The sequence below is a fragment of the Carcharodon carcharias genome, chromosome 5, assembly GCF_017639515.1.
Source record: "Carcharodon carcharias isolate sCarCar2 chromosome 5, sCarCar2.pri, whole genome shotgun sequence".
Lineage (NCBI taxonomy): Eukaryota > Metazoa > Chordata > Chondrichthyes > Lamniformes > Lamnidae > Carcharodon > Carcharodon carcharias.
In genome coordinates, this window is record NC_054471.1 from 29,331,359 (window position 1) to 29,346,224 (window position 14,866).

The following is a 14,866-nucleotide window of genomic DNA, read 5'->3' on the forward strand; positions in this document are numbered from 1 at the left end:
AATGCCCTGTACAGCTGAACCATAACCTCCCTACTGTTGTAATCAGTTCCCCTCTCAATAAATTATAACATTCTATTAGCTTTCCTGATTACCAGCTGTACCTACATACTAACCTTTCGAGATTCATGCACTAGGACATGCAGATCCCTTTGAGTCTCGCAGCTCTGCAATTTCTCACCATTTAGATAATAAGCTTTTTTATTCTTCCTGCCAAAGTGAATGATTCCACATTTGCCCACATTATACTCCATTTGCCTGATACCCACTCAACCTGTCACTTTGTAGCCTCCTTACATCCTCTTCACAATTTACTTGCCTACCTATCTTTGATTGTCAGCAAATTTAGCATCCATTCCTTCATCCATATAAATTATAAGTTGAGGCTCCAGCACTGATCTGTGGCACACCACTCATCATATCCTCACACCCATTTATGGCAACTCTGCTTTCTGTTAGCTAGCCAATCTTCTATCCATGTGAATATCTTACCTACTACACCATAAACTTTTATTTTCTGCAATAACCCTTGATGTGGCAAATGCCTTCTGGAAGGCAAAGTACAGTAAATCCACCAGTTCCCCTTTATCCACGACATGTGACTCCTTCAAAGAACTCCAATAAATTGGTTAAACATGATTTCCCTTTCACAAGGCCATGTTAACCCTGCCTGACTTTTTCCTAAGTGTCCCTACTATAACATCTTTAATAATAGCTTCTAACATTTTCCCTACGACAGATGTTAGGCTAACTGGCCTATAGTTTCCTGCTTTGTCTCCCTCCCTTTTTGAATTGGGGAGTTATTTTTACGATTTTCCAATCTAACAGAACCTTCCCTGAATCTCGGGAATTTTGGAAAATTAAGACCAGTGCATCAACTATCCCACTATCCACTTTAAGACCTTAGGGTGTAGCCTATCCAGACCTGGGGATTGGTTAGCCTGCAACTCCAACAATTTGCTCAATACCACTTCCTTGGTGATTGTAAATTTTCCCTAAGTTCCTCCCTCCCTTTCATTTTCTGGTTTACAGCCATTTCAGGGATGTTATTTGTGTCTACTATAGTGAAGACCCATGCAAAATACCTTTAACTCATCGCCCAACTTTCCATTATCAATTCCCCAGATGCACTCTCACTTGTGATCTCTCGCTTCCATGTTACAAGACCCAAGTTAAAATTTAACTGAGTTGAATTACTTAATTTTCAGGTGCTAAATTACATAATGACAAACAAAATGAAGTTATTAAATTTTATGTGCAAACTAGTCAAATGGATTTAGATTTACATTTAGCAATTTTGACTTAAAAAAATAAAATAAAATGCCAGATCTGCTTACTCAACCCATAAACTGTCCTGCAGTGTGCTGTATCCATTTTATGGTATCATCTGAAATTACACCCGTGTTAAAACATTTACTTAGGCTTTCCCAAATTCCACAGCACAAAACGGTCCTGATGGCAGTATAAATATTCTCTGGTTGCGACCACGATGTCTTATCCATTCACGTTCGCCTTCAACTCTGACACCAGTCACACTATCCTCCTCAAACAGTCCTCCAACCTGAGCATTGTTTGTTTCAGTGACACTGGATGTTTAAGATTGGAATTGAGCAATGGCAATTAAGCTTAACAAAGGCCAATATAAAGTGCTGCACAAGAAAAATGGGTAGCAAGCATTCCCATTACTGAAATTGCCATCAATAAAATTCAAAAAAAGATGTTCACAGGTTTTCTACCAGAGGTAGATGTGGTTGTGAAAAGAAGTTCATGGAATTCTAGTTATCACTAGATACACAAGCGAGGGGACAACAAGAATCTGTAAATCCACCAGAGCTCAAGAATGCTGTGGAGTATCGAGTTCTGTCTTTTGGATGAACATTGAGGTTTTGGAAGAGGGACAATGCAGATTCATTACAAGGCTGCCTGGTTATGTCTAAATATAAAAGCTCAAAGAAAGGAACTTCAGAATGCAATGCTGCTCAACTTCATCATTCAGCACAAGGAAACTGAAATTCAAGTATGCATGCTCAGATGCAGCTGTAAAGCTCACATTGAAGAAAAGGGACATGTTGAAGCTTTTCATCTTGCACTCATCAGGGCACTTCACAAGAATACCAACAAGGGGAAAACAACAATTTATACTGCATGAGAAGTGCTGATTGATAGAGGCATTGCCATGGAGAGTGCATGAGTGATGGGGGCTGACAGTTAACCTCCAAGCATTTTTTGAAATTTAAACCAGGCAGTTTGACCCTGATTGGTCAAGGCATTGCCCTGGGAATGAACCAGTGAATGGCTGTCACTTACTTTGTTTAGTTAAAAGGGGCGCAACGTGTGCACGTGTTCTGTCTGTAAAGAACAGAGCCCTGTGTATTAATATATGTAGCTTCCCATATACATAAAGAGCACCACACTGTAAACCCAACTGACAATCTTAAATTGGTTGGAAGCGCAATTTAGTTCTTTTTTTTTTAAAAAGGGCATGGAGGATTATTTAGCAGAATGTTGTCCAATCATGGAATCACATCTAATGTTGGACACTGTTGAGTTTTGCAAGCATGGACTGGTTGAGTTGGGCAGAGTCTGTACATTGCCTGTTGAGACATGGCTGGGACATATTTTTGATATGATCTGCCAGTCTTTGGGACATAAGGCTACCTAGCATCACACTAGCACAAATTTGTATACCACTTAACTCATTTGTGCAATAGGCAGAACGTCTTTTTGGATTGACGGCAGCATCTTGTTAGTGGTGAATACCACTCGTGTTACTACTGCATAGTAGTAGCGTGAAATGGCTAACTTCACCTGCTGCTTGAAGTTCATGTTGCTCACCTCAGCTTGCCAGTTACATCTGCTTATCATTTTTCTCTGCTCCCTGCCTCCCACCCCACTCAAATCTTTTTTGGGCAAATGTTCTTGGAACTCCCTCTTAAAAAAATTACTGTTGTGACCAGTCTAAAATTGCCTTCCCCATTCCAAACAAGAACTGCCTAATGTGCGAATTAATCACATCAGATCTGTTCAATCACTTTCCCCCTTTACAGTCTTGTCCTGTGCCCTTCATCACCATCTAAGTGTCATGGCAAAAAATCTCTGAAGAGTTCATCTTGTTGACACCCTTCATAAGCACTACAAGGTCAACATAACTGTCAAATCTTTCCTTCTGCCAGGTACAACACTAATTTGCAGCATTACATAGTTTCATTTTTCATGCAACTAGGATATGACCTTCAGTAATTCTGTTGTGGATTAAGTAGTGAAATTCCATTTGGTTTAAATATTTACGGTTTCAGCTCAAGGGTTAATTTTTATGTAGCATGCTGCCAGAATTATTTTTTTTTTTCAATAACACAATAAAAGTTTGCATCAGCTGGGTATTGAAATCAGCATATTCTGTAACTTCTCCCAAAGATTCTAATGCCAGGCTGGACATTTGTATAAAAATAGCTTCTCATTCATGAATTTATCTCAATTGTACTTCATAAAGAGGAAAACTACTACATAAACAGGATAGCAATTTTATGAAATGTGACAGCTATTACACAGGCAGTTTCTTTAAATATAATAACTCAGTAAGCTGGATACTATTTAACACACAATGACTTTTAGTCTTAATTTCATGTTGCACGGCATCAGGGAGCATTGTTCTGGAACGCAAGTGATACAATGGTATACAGGATATCATCATCTGCACAGTGCAAGATATTGTCCTGCAGACGTAACCAAGTTAATCTTTGTTGTAATTACCTTGCGTTAAATACTGACGGCCGACTGCTCAACAAGTTACCTTGACTGCTCCTGTGCATAATCACCACTAAGTTGGAAAAGAACTAATGTGTTGATAGGCAGGGATGGGGGAGGGGAAGGCGTCTTAGACAAGGGGGCATGACCTCCAAATCAGTCAGGACAGTTCTTCACAAAGGATTTAAAGATGCGTAACTGCCTCCTACAAAAAGGAGGTGCTTGTTCGATTCATAAATTTGAAATTTGAAAGAGGCTAGCAGTAGTACAGTGGATACAGAGCGAAGTCAGGGTGTATACAATTAATATACAGACCAGTCACAATCACATTGAATGGCAGAATAGGCTTGAGGGGCTGAATGGCCTCTTGTTCTATGTTTTGAAGCCAAATAACTGAGGTCAATTAGTCATTACAGCAAGGTAGTCAGCAATTGCACCATTTCGAATCCTGTGTGACTGTTGTCCATCCCCCTCACCACTTTTTCCTAACTGTGCAATCAATTATTAATCACGCAAGCAAAAAATTGAATAAGAGGTACTTAAAGCAAAACATGACACTCCTCAACTTTATAATCAATTTCTAGAAAGGACACAGTACTGATTAATATGAATATTTGTTGAGCTGTAGGATCGATAATTTGGGATAGGCTGTAAGCAAAGTAAGCACGCAGTTATTTTTTTTTTTTAGAACAAGTCTGGATGCACTCAAATGAATTCAGTAAATTCCTGCCGTTCATGGGGGTTCTGTTTCCATGAGATCTCGAAGAGCAAACAGTTTATAATGGAACTGAATTAGATATGTTCCAGTCATCCCCAAATTTCACATTTTTACATTAATGGAAGCAATAAAAATTTTTGTTGTTTAAATTGAAGACAATTTTACTGAAGAAAAATTGTCAACACAAGAATAGTATGTATCTGCAGAACAATTTACAAATCAGTGCTGTACGTTACTGTATTGATATGGATGATTTGGATGAGAAGAACAATGTTATTGTTGAGTGCTTCACCTTCTGTTTATCAATGTCGTATGGTTCTCTGTAAGGGAGCAATAGCTGTGTCAATCACTACAAAAGGCGTTGCTTCTTTCCATGCTTGTATCATGGTCTGTTGCCTGCTTTCTTCCCCTGCCCCCCACACCCACCAATCTTTCAGCTGACTTCATGAGACCTGCCATCGAACTGAGCCTTTTTAGGCTCTTCTTCCCACTCCTGCTCAGGCTCATTTAATCTCATCAGTTCAACCAATTCTTCCATAGACAGAGTTCCTCTTCTTGAAATTTAAGTAACTCATCCACTTCAGCTGTGGTGATGTCTTCAAATCCCTCCCCTCCAACTTGTTTTGTTGGGTAAACAATCCTGGCCACTTCAGCATCCACACTGGGGAACCCGGTGAAATCATTCACACCCTCAGGAAAAATGTTTTTTCCAGCAGGTATTTGTGGCTGAAGGTCTAACTTCATTCCACAAGACCTTAATTAACCCTAATGCTATGAGGATGTTGAATTGCTTCCAGCAATCAGGGGCTGTGGCTGAAACTTCATCGGGTGTAGTGAGCCTTGAATGGGGCAATGACACTTGGTCCATTGAGGTTGTATTTCAGGGCAAAAACAAAATTTCAACATATGGCTGGTTTTGGCCAAACAGTGTGGATGCCCAGGTGCATTATCGAAGATTAGCAGGACTTTGAAAGACAGGTTCTTTTCCCTCTGATAAATGCGGACCTCTGGCAGAAAGTAATTGGCAAACCAGTCTTCAAATACAGATGCTGGAATCCAGGCATTGCTGTTAGCCTTCCAAAAGCCTGGCAGATGAGATTTATTTTTCCCAAAGCTTGAGGGTTTTCTGTCCTATAAACCAGCAGTGGTTTACATTTAAAACCAGTCACATTGGCACATAGCAGAAGTATCAACCTGTCCTCCTTTGCAACTTTAAATTCAGGATTTGTCTTTTCTTTTGACATGTAGGTCCTACTTGACATCATCTTCCACAACAGGCCAGTTTTGTGTTGAACACCTGCTTTGCCTGGTAGCCTCTCAATGTATTCCTGCAACTATATGGTCAGCTGAAGCAGCCTCCCCGACCAACTTCACATTATGCAGCCTGAAACGCTTTTTAGAGCGATTGAACAGTCCTGCACTGTCTGAGAATCCTTTGGAAATAGGAGACACCTGCTGCAACACCTTAGCCATCAGCAGCACTACCCTCTTCACTACTCTCTGCTGGCACAATTCAAGGGCTGTTTTGAATGATTGGATCATTAACTGGGGTCCTCCTTTGATGCTGGTGCTCTATCCACACTGAGTAACTTCTCCATTTTCTCCAAGTGTGGATCCTTCCTGCTTACAAAAGTTAACCTAGCAGTACAACTATTAGAAACACGAAGGCTGGCCCTTATTTTTTCCTTCAGACTGCCTAATGTACCCAATTGTGGATTCATTCACATTATTCCGGGGCTAACATGGAAGCAATTGCACCCATTTTGCAGTCTATCTAGGATTGTAACTTTTTGTTCAAGTATCATCTTCCTGGACATTTTCTGCTTGGCTCTGGCTCACTTGCAAAATACTACACCACTGTAGAATCCTATGAATCACAGCAACCCATATGCACATAGAGGCTGCATATGGCAGTGAAGGGGCTTTTGCAGTGTGCGCTTTCTTTGAGGACAAGAGGACAAACTTATGGTTTCTGAAGAAGTTTTATAAAGGTACAGTACAGCAAGTTCTTTATTAACTTTTGTGCGTGTGCGCTGTTTAAAATGTCACTCTGCACTTGTGGCCTTTTGCTGGTCCAATGAGCTTGAAGCACTGAAGCAGCAAGTTTGTCAACCACTCGAAGATCTGCAAATGGAGGCAAGTTTGTGTCCTTCAAGTGCCTTTTTGGTTCGACTTCAATTGGTAGCATCCAGATTGTTACATTTTTAACTGTGGATGCGCAAAGTTTTGAAGGCGCAAACTGCAATTGGATACACAAATAGATTTGCGCAGGTAAACAAAATGTGACGGAAGGGGGAGGGAACAGTGGGAATTTACTGTAAACCAATTAATATCATACAAGGTGTTGTGTTACTGTATCACATACAAGTGTCAATCAAGGTGTCAAATACATTCTAATCCTAGTATGTGTTGTACAGTAGAGCTCAATTGTTTACAGCAAACGTTAAGTTTATCATTACATCAAGTCTGCTTTATAGAAAAAAAGTTATCCATCTATTTCTGCAGCAGGATTCCACTTCAAATGCATCGTTTCATAAACAAAATGTATAAAAATGCAAATATTACAAAAGAAACAAATGCAATAACATACGTTTTAGAAGCAAGTGAATCATTCATTCATTATTCACTGCATAAGCATCCGGTTTTCCAACACACATTAAACAGGGGTTAAAAAGCTGAACGTTATCCATGGAATAAAACTGCAAGTAAAAATATCTGGGTGGGTGGAAAATGTTATTTTTCTAAATTAGTTCTTGGCATGTGGGCAAGACCAGCAAAGCAGTATGTCACTATAGTCACATGTAGGTCAAAGCACATGCGGGTAGCAGATTCTTTTCTGATTTTCCAGTACTCAGATTTACTGAATTCAATTTCAAGCTTTTTGCAATGGGATTTACACTCAAGATGTCGGGTTTCCTAGCACAGTGTCATAAACACTCCGAAGTGAAAATTCATTTATTTCTTGACTCAAAACAAAACACCTCCAAGCCAGCTTTCATTTTTGTGTTTGTGGAATACTCAAGACATCAAGATAACAAGGGTTATGCAGCCTATTCTGGGTGGATAAACTTGAAAGGACCTACAATCTCTTGCCCACTCCTCATTTCTGCCCCACTTCAAAAGAAAGAAAATCCAGTGGTTTCTTAAATGATACAGTCCTCTGTAATTGGACAGATCATTGTAACATTAGAGAAGGCCTTGAAAGGTAGTTGATGTAATCTGTTATCAGACGATTGCAGTCACAATCAGCTTGTAAGGTAGCTTGAAACAAGGTGAAAATTATATAAAAGCTTCTACGTGTTAAAAGGGGCAATTTTTTGAAATATGGACACAGGTTTTCTATAATACAGGCATGAATCAAATAAGAGTCTGACAGAGGAAATGATCATAATCAAGAAGGGGACTATTGTAGAATTTAATTATTTTTAAATTTATGATATTGTATTTTTAAACCATTTAAAATGGTCCTGCCTACTTTAGATGGAAAAAAATGACTGGATTTTAAATGTCTGCCAATGTCACTCCAAGGTCTGTCTAAACAGATATCAAACTGACATAGTTACCTCTGAGCCAGGAAAACGAAAATGATAATGGTGAATATATCCACCTTCAACAGGAACAGACATGTATTGTTTTCTGCTGGGAAAAAAAAAATGTTGCAGAGTTGTGTGGAGGAATGAAGAACAGATATCAAAGTAGAAAAAAAAGAGATTACTGGAATTTGAGCCCTGAAACCTTCCTATTACCTATTAATAGAATAAGGGATTTAAAAAAAAAGTGAAGCAGGCAAATTGCAAGCCAGAGCTTAGTCTTCTTTCAGTGAAGCCAGTGATGCAAGTAATTCATAAGTCAGAGCAAAGGTTTGTGTTTTTTTTAAAAAAAAGCTGTGCTGCTTTAATTTGAAGTACCTCCATATGGGCATCTACGGAGCCAGCTGTACCCTTCCTCTTGCTCTGCTCAAAGATAAAAGATGGTTATAAGGAAAGAGAAGAAACATTAGAAAACAGCATTAAACCCATCCAATTCAGGCTGCCTGTGAAAAGTTACACAATTCAAGATGGACATTGAAAGGGTTGTACTATCATCTTTAAAATCAGGATCTCCACTCAAGTTAATTGTCAGAACAATAAAATTCTACTCATTGTCCTTTTATGGCTGCTTCTGGCTAACATTGTTTGTTACAGTAGGTTATGCAGTTTATACTTGGGTCAAGGACATCTCAATGATTACTTTCCTTTGAAATCCCTCAGAGAACCTCCTGGTAGACAGCACTTGTTTTTTTGTACTGCATCCAAACAGATGTCATTAGTCAATACCCACTTAGCACAAAGCTCTCATTAAATGGAATGAGACGTGAATGTTACTGCCACTCCTCATCCACTGAAAAGCCCATCCTTGTAACATGATGCATTCTCATCCAAGGAAGGAAAACAGCCTCCAGTGTAAAGCGAAATACAAAAACAATTGCAGATTTGTTGTTGAGGCTATCATTGCTTTGCTGCAAGATACTTTCTTGTATTAGATTGCTCACCATATAAATGCCTAGCTTCTAACTTTTTCTGAAGTTTGTTTTGGATGAGAGGCTGCAAACATCAATCACACAACTTCGTTGTCAAAAAAAATTCTATGGTGGCATGTTAGTTTAACTTGTATCCATGGGTGAAACAATATTCAACAGGCCAATGTTAAACTGCCAAGTGTTGGCAACAAGTGGATACTGGAACTACTGCCCACACAAGATGGAAGGCAAGTGGTTTGTCACTCCACAAAATAAACATCACAAGATAATATATCAGTGTTTACTAAGGAAGAGGAATCTGACCAAATCTCAGTAGAAGCGAAGATAGTAGAGGCAATGGATAGGGTGAAAAGTGAGGGAAATGGTACTGGAAACAATGGCTATGCTTAGAATGGCTAAGACACTTGGTCTGCATGGTTTGCATCCAAGATTGCCAAGGGAAGTGAGGGTGGAGATAGCATTAGTGCTTGCCATAATCTTTCAATTTGCCCTCGATATGGGGGAAGTGCTAGAGGATTGGAGAGTGGCAAATATGACACCCTTATTCAAGTTGCAAGTACAGTCCTAACTACACATCAGTCAGTTTAATATCAGTAGTGGTTAAGGTTTTAGAAACAATCTGGAGAGAAAAAGAAACAGGCAATTGGTAAGGGCATCCCCCGAAAGGATATTCCCCACTTTCCTTCTGGCCTTTTCACCAACTTGAAAGTGTTCTCCTTGGAGCAAAGACGGCCGAGAGGAGGCTTGATTGAGGTGTATAAGATGATGATGACGACAAGCTTCAATAAGGTAAACAAGGAAAAAAAACTTTCCATTAGCTAATAGTACAAGGAGTTGTGGACACAGGTTTAAGGTCTTGGGCAAGAGATGCAGGGGGAATGAGGAAGAATTTATTACGCAATGAGCAGTAATGATCTGGAACATGCAGTCCACATGGACGGTGGGCGGCCAAAGTGGAAATAATGATTTCAAAAGGAAACTGGATCAGCAGTTGAAGGAAATAAACTTGCAGGGCTATGGGAATCAGGCAGGGGAGCAGGATTGCTTTGTAGAGAGCTGGCAGAAGCTTGAGGGGCTGAATGGTCTCCTGTGCCACAAATGACTTGATGACCAAAAGGCAACAAAAGCTACTTATGTTCCAGATTTCTAGGGTTGATACCATGCTATTCTGTGATGCAGGGGTTAATGCCATGCTTGCTATAATTCTGGAGTTACTAATATACTTGGCTAGTTTAATTTTAAGCTTTAAATCAAAAGTGTGGCTATAGCATGTGTAAAGCCATAAAAAAAGAGGTTGTTAGACAGTATTCATAATTTGTATATTAATGGTTGTGGATAGTATGTTGCCAACACAATTTAAATGTTTAGTGTGACTGATGGGGGTTTTGCTAAACTCAATGCTCTTTTGAAACGATGAGTTGAAATGGATTCAGCAAGGTTAAAAGCTGAAGCAGTTAGATGCATTGAGAAACAGTCAAAGTCAAAATATATTGTACCAAATCTTGCTGGATAAACAGCATGTAAACAGCACACAAATCAACCAGAAAGCCTGGGCTTTCAGAGATATGCTGTGAGTTGTGAATCTCCAGGGATTGCTGGTTAACTTATGCTGCTCTGCGCAAGCGACATCTTGACTTTAGCCAATTACTTTTAAAGAATTTAGAATCAGAACATGAAAGTTATTTGGCCCATCAAGCCCATGCAGCTCTCTGGCAGAGAATTTAGCTAGCCCCATTCCATGGCCCTGCAATTATTTCTCTTTCAGGTGCTTATTCAATTCCCTTTTGAAAGCCACAACTGATTCTACCTTCACCCTTTCAGGCAGTGCATTCCAGGTCCTAAATCCACATTAATTACTAATTAAAGTAACTGCAGGAAGTTACAGTTGGAATTTATAAAAAGTATTTTTAAACCATAATATTTATGAATGCAAAGCCAACCTCCCTGGCCCAGAAGGAGAGCAACTGAAATGGTTCAATCTCACTCCTGGAATGCATAGTTTTCAAATCTAACAATTTACTTTGCCTTTCTTTCCATTTCCTTCAGTACCAATTTGAATAATTTCATCTTATTTCCTTCTCCGCCATTCTTATTTTCCACAATGGTTAAAACTCAATGGTTAAGGAGATGCACTGTTGGCCCTGCTGTTCAATTGTCCCTGATATGGTGTTGGCCTCACCAGAGTTTTAAGTTTGTACTTCCAGCAAGTTACTGTGCAAAAGAAATCTGTGGTGAAGGCTACAGGAAAGGAAACCCAACAGCTCAGGCTGATGAGGGCCCACTCCAGAAAGCTCTGCCCTATCTCTCCTGATAAAACTCACTGACCTTTTGATATCTTGCTTCAAAGTCACAGTTCTGTTTCACAATTTAGAAAAGGCAGACTTGCATTTGTGAACTACCTTTCACAACTGAAGGATATCTCAAAGGGCTTTACAGCCAACTAAGCACTGAAGCTTATTTGTCAGTACAGTAACTTTTCAGATAGAAATAGAAAAATAGAAGGTGGTGGTCATTCAGCCCCTCAAGCCTGCTCTACCATTGAATGTGATCATCGCTAATCATCTATCCTCAACGCCAGACTCCTGCACTCTCCCCATACCCCTTGACGCCTTTAGAGTCCAAAAATCTATTTCTTCCTTAAATATGTTCAGTGACTTGGCCTCCACAGCTTTCTGTGGTAGAGAATTCCATAGGTTCATCACTACGCGTGAACAAGTTTCTCTGCATCTCAGTCCGAAATAGCCTACCCCCTATCCTGAGACTGTGACCCCTTGTTCTAGAGCACCCCCAGCCAGAGGAAACATCATCCCTGCATCCAGTCTGTTCAGCATAGTCAGGAACTTATGCATTTCAATGACATCTCCTCTCATTCTTCTAAATCCCAGTGTTTGCCCAATCTCTCCTCAAACAACAATCCTGCCATCCCAGGAATCAGCCTGGTGAACCTTTGCTACACTCCCTCTATGGCATGTATATCCTCTCTTATGAAAGGAGACTAAAAGTGCACATAATACTCCAGGTGTGGTCTCACCAAGGCCCTATGGAGCTGCAGTTAAGACATCCTTGCTCCTGTACTCAAGCCCTCTTGCAATAAAGGCCAAAGTACCATTTGCTTTCCTAATGGTTTGCTGCATCTGCATGCTTGCTTTCAGTGATTGGTGTCTTTGTACATCAACATTTCTCAATCTATCACCATTTAAATAATACTTTGCCATTGTTTTTCCCGCCAAAGTGAATAACTTCACATTTATCCACGTTATACTGCATCTGCCTTATATTTGCCCACTCACTCAGCTTGTCTAAACCACCTTGAAGCCTCTTCACACTCATTTCCACCTAGTTTTGCTGCCAGCAAACTTGGAAATATTTCATTTGGTTCCCTCATCCAAATCATTGATATATAGTGTGAATAGCTAGGGCCCAAGCACTGATACCTGCAGTAACCAACCAGTCACTACCTGCCATTCCAAAAGAGACCCATTTATTCCTATTGTTTCCTGTCTGTTAACTAATTCTCAATCCATGTCCATATATTACCCCCAATCCCATGTGCTTTAATTTTTACACACCAACTACTTATGTGGGACTTTATCAAAAGCTGAAAATCTAAATACACCACATCCACTGGCTCTCCCTCATCTATTGAAAGTTATGTCCTCAAAAAAACTCCAGTAGGTTTATCAAACATGATTTCCCTTTCATAAATCCATGTTGACTTAGAAAATATCAATGGGATTGCTCAAAGTGTCCTGTTATCACATCCTTTACAATAGACTCTAGCATTCTCTCTACCACTGATGCTAATCTAATCAGTCTGCAATTCCCAGTGTTTTCACCCCTCCCTCTTTTTTTAAAAAAAAGGTAGTGGGGTTACATTTGCCATCCTCCAATCTGCTGGAACTGTTCCAGAATCTTTAGAATTTGGGAAAATGACCACCAATGCACCCACTATTTTCATGCTGCCTCCGTTACTACCCTGCGACGTAGATCAGTCCTTGGGGATTTATCAGCTTTCAGTCCCTTTAATTTCTCCAGCACTGTTTTTTAGTAATACTAATTTCCTTCAATTCCTCCTTCTCACTAGACCCTTGGTTCCCTAGTATTTCTGGGAAGCTATGTGTCTCCTCCTCCATAAAGACAGTCCTAAAGAAGTCGTTTAATTGCTCTACCATATCCTTTTTCCTCAGTTATAAATTTTCCTGTTTTGGACAGTAAGGGACATACATACTTATAGAAGCTTTTACAGTCCTCTCATGTTCCTTGCAAGTTTACTCTCTATTTTTCCCCACTTAAATCAGTCTTTTGATCCTCTGAAAGACCTTTGGCCCATTTATGAGTATGTGCAATACACAGCATTTGAGGTAAACCTTTTTTTGGAGGCCTGCAGAAATCAAAGGAAGTTTGACAATGCCAAGGTGCCAGATGGTCTTTTGAATGCTCAGATGTTGCTAAAGAATGAGGTATTGTTTGGGGCTTGGGGAAAGCATCCTGGCTTGCATCTATACTACCTCTTAGCTACCTCTAGATGGCCAAACTAACATTTCTGCCACACTAAATTTTCACCTTTCAGAAAACTTTTGCTTAAAATACACACTGTCCAAATTTGTGAAAAAAGTCAGTTTTTTTTTTTAGAAAGACATGCTGTTGAAGCTTTTTGTCTTGTACTCTTCAGGACAGATGCAAGAATGCCAAATTTCAAAAGGTAACAACAATTTACACTGCATGATAACAGATGCGCTGATAGGTCAAGATATTGCCATGGCAATTGCACCAGGAAGCTATTGTCCCCCATGCTTCTGTTTATTCAAAAAAAGGTGCACTGTCTGGACATATTCCTTTTACCTGCAGAGGACAGGTCCCTACATATGAATATGTAGCTTCTAGCAAGCCTAAATGAGCTACATTGCAAGCCTGACTGATAATCGTAAATTGGTTGTTCAATTCTTAGGACGCTTGCGATTGTTCAGCAAGAGCTGGCCAATTAGATGTGAAATCACATCTAATGTTAGACATTATGTTTTGAGTTTTGCAAGCATGGGTTGGTTGAGTAGTCAGTACTCTGCCTATGGCAAACAGACGAAGGGACTTGCTGTTTGATATGTCCAAACAACTGGCGAATCATGTGACCTATATACCTGGTATCAGACTGGCATTGCTTTTATATACCAAATTACTCATTTGTGAGATAGACAGAACATCCTTTTGGCTTGACAGCAACATCCTGTTAGTGGAAAAGCAGTGTTAGCACTGCATAGTAGGAGCACGAAACAGATAACTTCATCTGTTGCTCAAATGAGATATTTCTCCCTTCCAGGGTAATTGAAGGTACATAGGGCACTTTTTAGGTCTAAAGGAAGTGGTGGCCTTTGGCCATGTGTCCACCAACTGGGAGAGAACAGGAAATAAACAGGCTTCCTACCATTGCTAATCAGCAAACTTTTCTAATCTTCACATTTTGATATTCGACAAGGACAGGGTCAGGTTCTTGAGTCAAGCACCCCTATTGTGCTATAGACCAGTGGCACCTGCTAAATGGCCTTTTGTGCAAGATACTGGTAGTCATCATGCTGTAGTTTTACAATTATATGGAGAATGCCACTGGAAAAAACCTCAGCAATCTCTATCAAATAATCCATTACCATGACAAAGAAAATCCAGAATTTAGCTGCAATAATCAATTACTGAGTTAGGCTCTGGTCTTAACTGAATGACAAACATCCTGTAAACAAATTGGGGTGGCGTGGGGGGTGCGGGAGAGAGAGAGAGAAATCAAGAAATGCTCACTAACTTCATGTGCTTTTTGTGAAACCAATTACACATTCCTCCTCCCCAGTGGCCTGGCCAATACTTAAGCAACTAACATTTTTAAAGATTATCTAATTATGCAT

The 14,866-nt window shown here is 39.8% G+C and overlaps 1 protein-coding gene across 1 annotated transcript in view; it reads right to left on the reverse strand.

Moving 5' to 3' along the window:
* LOC121278228 (EH domain-containing protein 3) overlaps positions 1-14,866 on the reverse strand; it is an 88,715-nt gene that overhangs the window by 33,929 nt on the left and 39,920 nt on the right. The window lies entirely within an intron of this gene.